Source organism: Myotis daubentonii, chromosome 12 (assembly GCF_963259705.1).
Source record: "Myotis daubentonii chromosome 12, mMyoDau2.1, whole genome shotgun sequence".
Lineage (NCBI taxonomy): Eukaryota > Metazoa > Chordata > Mammalia > Chiroptera > Vespertilionidae > Myotis > Myotis daubentonii.
Window position 1 is genome coordinate 76,300,407 of NC_081851.1, and position 5,455 is coordinate 76,305,861.

A 5,455-nucleotide genomic window follows, 5' to 3' on the forward strand; every position below is an offset into this window, starting at 1 on the left:
TGGGGTCTGAGACAACCTAGTGCAGGATCATGTAGGCCAGCGCTTCTCCACTTTATAGAGATGCAGTTCAGTTAGACACTTACGTTGTCAATTAAAACATGTTCACATAACTCAAAATACATGTTAAGTGAAGAAATACACTCAAACAGGCAGAGTACCTAGAAAAGTGCTAAGGAGCTAATTTCTCCATCTTTTTAGTGATTTTGGCTAGTGGATAAATGATTCAAAACTCCCAACCTATTTTTTTTTATCTGATATTCCAACCATAGAGCACACCCCTGCTAAACACATTTGAGAAGAAAAATGTTTAGGTACTCTCCACCGAAGCTTGTAGTTAATTTGCCTAAGAAGGAAATGTGCTTTGGTTCTGCAAGCTGAATTATAAATCCCTGAGTGGGCAGGAGAGAAGTTTTTCCATGGGAAAAAACAAGAAGAAAACATGCATTAAAAAAAACAAAACAGTGAAGTTGAAGTGAATCATGATAGAGATTGTGATTTTGGAAGAGTGAAGGCCTGAGGACTGGCGTTGACATTGGTTATAGGAAGGAGCATAAGGAATAGGGGGGGGGCGGAGCGGAGATGCATGGTTTGGGCTGGGCGCACTCTCAGTCTGATTCCTAGTTTGCTACTGACTGGTTGTGCAAAGCTGGGCAAGTGATTTCATCTTCCTGAACTGTGGTTTTCTTATGGAAAGAGCAGGATTACCATGATTTAAAAATTTTGTATTAAGTATTTCATATAACATGTCTACTAAAATATCTTCAGCATGCTACAGATACTGGTGGAGATTAAGATAAAAAAAATCCAACTGGATGGCAAACTCAACTAAAGCCATCCAGCTTCAACATTGAATGTGGTGAATTTTAATTTCCATCATCTTTCAAATTCTGACAAATTATGAAATACTTTAGACACTTAAAATAGTTCTATTGCAGTGAATCCATTTAATGAGGGAAAAGAAAAGATTACTCTAGATTGGACAGAGGACAGAAGCACGGTTAGTCTCTAAACACGGGGGCCACAGACGGGGTGGCTCAGATGCCTTGGCAGCTTATGTAAGTCAGCCAAAACCCAAGAGTCTGAGCACTCAACTCTGATAAAGAAACTTAAGAAGGAGCCTCAGAAATAGCCAACCAGGCTTTCCCGAATAAGACAGCTGCTGAAACTATAACCCATCTATTTATTTGCTTTGCTTTCATAGCTTCTCTATAAAAACCTTGCCCCTAGTTCTTGTTGACGAAGGGCTCCTAACCACTTTTGGTTTGGCACTGCCTGATTGGCATCAATTTATGCTCAAATAAACTCTTTTTCTGCGACACAGTGAAAGTCCCAAGGTGGGTGTGGGGATTTGGGCACACTGATGTGTCATACCGAAGATATGTGGCGTATCTTCATCCCATCACATCCCATCACATGTCCCGTCTCCTCCTCCCTGTGCTGCTAAGCTCACAGTGTGGAACAGCAGGGAAAACAGTCTTTAGTTCTTAAAATGCTCATGTTTGCCCGCCTTCTCTTTCTCACTTGCTTCCTCTTTGTAATCCACCCTTGCATGCAGTTTAATTAACTTTAAGTAAAAGTCTGTGCTATGCAACTGTATTCCAGTCATGGTGATGGATGCTAGGAATGAAATCATTGACAAACCTAGGATTTTCCTCCAGGAAAAACTCAGCTCAGCCTAGTGGAGGAAACAAACATAAAGAAATAATTAAAGTCATGTAACAACACACCATTTTGATGAAAAAGCGTCAGTGGATGTATAGAGGCAGGTGCCCGTGGATAAAGAAGACCTCAAAAGAGGAAGCCGTCCTGCAATTAAACTGTAAAGTCCAAGTAGAACTTGCCAGTTGGTGAGGGAACCAGGATTTCCCGGGAGTGATGATGACATGGGCAAGAAAGGCTTGAAGGCAGTCAGCTTTACATTTGGTTTTTAGAGTTTTGGGAGATTCTGGGGGAGAAATAAAAGGTGAGGATGAAAATGTATTTTGGGATGAGATGCTGAGTGCTCCTGTGTCTCACGATGGAAACAAGTTCAGCAGGTATCTGGTTAGTGACACCTGAGACAGCCCCCTCCCTCCCCAGGCCTATGACAGCAGGGTGCTCTGGCCTGCACCCCCTCTTCTAGCTGGCCCTCACTTGTCTGCTGACCCCTAACCCACTCAGTCTGTCTCAACTTCACCTTTTAGAATTTCTCTGGTTCCCACGTGCACAAGGGATGGATAAGAGGGATATACTAGAACAGCAATTTCCAGCCTTTTTTGGTCTCATGCCACACACAAATGAATTGCTAAAATTCTGCAGTGCACGTGCATACATACACACACGCGCGCGCGCACACACACACGCACGTGCGCGCACACACACACACACACACACACCCCATATATATTTTGCTGATGTGGCAAAAAATAGGTATAATTTTGATTCGTTTACACAAGACAGCTATTGTTGTGTTGGCTGTTTTCATTTCTTTCTCTGACAATCTAAGGGGAAAGAGGTAGGTGCTCCTGACTAGCCAGGCATTGTATGTTTTCTTGTGGCACACTGGTTAAAACTCGCTGCACTAGAAGAAATCCCACGACACGGTTGTTTTCTGAAGAGCCGTAGAAATAGGCTTTTGGGTCCCAGAAGGCAACAGCAGTAGAATAAGAGGAAGGGGTGAGCTGGAAAATGTGCAGGAGACACAACTGATAGGAAATTGTAGCAGGATGTGGGTTGTAAGGGAGATGGAACTTCATGATCTGCATGGCCAGGTGAAAATGATGACACTAAACAAGACAGGGAATTAATATGCCTGCTTTTTTGTTAATTGTTATTGATTTTATCAGCCTCCTTAGGGGGATGGTCTGCATCCCTTCCTGACTCCCTGAACCCAGTGAAAGAAAACAAACACACACACACACAAATGCACAAAAAATCGCTGCCACACTTTCCAGTGGAGCTGGCTACGGGACTCCTAGTGGACACAGGCCCCTCTCCCCCTGACAAAGCTGGGGGGTCACTTGGTCAACCTGGGCAGACAGGCGAGGGGAGGATATCTGGTCACCTGAGAGGCAGCTTTCTGATTTAGCCTCCCTACTTAGCCTGGCAGTGACTCGCCTGCTGCCTGCCACCCCTTGGCACAGGTCACAGCTGCTGTTGTCCTGTAGTTATGTTTACTCGGGCCGTGGAGGGGGTCCTGCTGTCGAGGGTGACTACCCAGTGCTCCTGGTCTCAACCTCTTGTGAGGCGGATGGAGCTGTTCTCAGGAGCCCTGACACGCCGCCTGTAAGTCACTGTCAGTGAGCTAAGGTCACAGGCGTGGAAAGAACCAAAGGTGACAACGCCGAGGACTTACATGGCCCCCACTAGAGACCAAGTGCATCAAAGGCCTGATCTAATGTGCCCTCTAATGCCTGCGCCCCGGAGGGCTTGCAGGGAGGCGGCGATTAGAAGCTGGTCTGAAGCTTTGGTTAAGGACCTTGAATGACCAGTGAGGCAGCCTGGGTTCCGGCTCTCATTCTTCTCTCGCTCTTATTTATTTATTTTTTTTGAGAAGACTGAAGCTGACTGACCTTCTCAAGATGGTTTCTAAGCTCCTTGCTTCCCTCCTTCCGTTTGAAGGACTTGAGCGAGATGGTGGGGTGCCTTTGATCTGATTCCCCGAGGAAGCGGCCCGCTGATCTCAAAATGTACATTAATTATCAGGCTACACAAACAGCCACTCTGTGATACGGAGAAGTCTATGAGGAGGTCATTTCTAAAAAGAAAATTAGATCTTGAAGGTAAGTAATTACGGCTGGAACAAGTCCCCGAGATTGATTTTCACGCCTTTGCATCTTCCACTTGTCATCTAGAGCTCCCTAGTGGATGCGAATTCCATTCCCTGCTCTTCAGAGACACCGGCAGGCTTTGAGTGACCGCGGCTGGTAGCCCATGGCGGCCTTGATCAAGGTGACACGGAAAGCCTGTGGGCAGTGTGACCTAGCCCAGGTTCCCGCCTTCCTCCCGGGGTCTTCCTGTGCACCTGTGTGTGAGACAGCGCCTCCTCACCTGGGCACTGCCCTCACCTGGGCACTGCCGCCGCGGCCGTCTCCTTTACACAGCCGAGGAAGCTGACAATGGCAGCAATACATACCGCCAAGGCCACGGAGACCAGTACAGAGGATTAGAGGAATGACACAGGAAAGGCGATTACAGAAACTTAATCTGTTACATGCAGCTTTGGGTGAAGGAGATAAAGGGAGGGTGACTGTTTACAAATTGTAAAGGGCGGTACGGGGGGGATTTGGGAGCACAGGCCTGGCAGTGGGTAAATGGGTCTAGTCAGGACAAGGGCTGTCAGGAAAGTCGCCCAGGAGCAGAGCAGGCCGGACACTTGGGAGGCAGGCAGCATTCAGCAGCAGCAGCAGAAAGAGTAAGGGTGGGGGGAGGGAGGGAGGGAGAGAGAGAGAGAGAGAGAGAGAGAGAGAGAGAGAGAGAGAGAGAGAGAAGGAGAGGAGAGAAGGAGAGAGAAGGAGAGAGAGAGAGATCTTGAGGGAGTAGGCAGGGTGCCCCTAAGACTTGCTATGATAGTTTAGCATCAAGGTCATGATTTTTCAAATGAAAAATACTTGGACCAAAGGTAAGATCCATGAAATGACTCAGCTATTTTCTCCCCAGGAGATTGAAATCTCCCAAATGCACATAATTTTAATTTAAAGATAAACATTATAAGATGCCCTTAGCTTCCTCAAATGCCACAAGCGGATGGAACATGGGGCCTCACCCCAAGGAGGCCCGTCATTAAGCGCGCGAGGCGCAGAGAACCCTGTCCCCGAGCAAGGCCGTGTGAGAGGGGGGCTCCTCACGGACTCATAGCGCCTCCTTTCGCTTCGCTGGCTCCAAGTGTGGACTTGCCTTGTTTGGCAGACCCAGGGAGAGTAGTAACTAAAAAGATGCTCTTTTAGTTAAACAACAGAGTTTGTTATTTTTAAAAATTATCATTCTTTTAGTCAATATTAGTTCTTTGTGAAAAATGGAAATTCTCAGTTTGAAATTGACACTACCTGATTCTATCTACAGAACTATCGATGTGATTGTTCAGCTATGATGGCTGTAGGAAGACGAGGCTGTACTTAGTAACTGGAAGGAAAAGACAGCATGAATACAAACTGTTCCCTGAAGTGAGTTGCATTGATTTGAGAGCTCTATCGAACGGCACTCCCTTTAGAAATGGCAATGAACATCAAACTGAACTGGGTACACAGAGTAAATGTACTCTGTTTTGTGACATTACACAAAGCCTTGATTTTTATAAAAACACACTGATGCCCTAGCTGGTTTGGCTAAGTGGATAGGGCATTGGCCTGTGGACTGAAGGGCCCCCGCTTCGATTCTAGTCATGGGCGGGTACCTCAGTTGCAGGCTCCCAGCCCTGGTCAGAACATGTGGGAGGCAACCAATCGACGTGTCTTCACATCGGTGTTTCTCTCTGTCT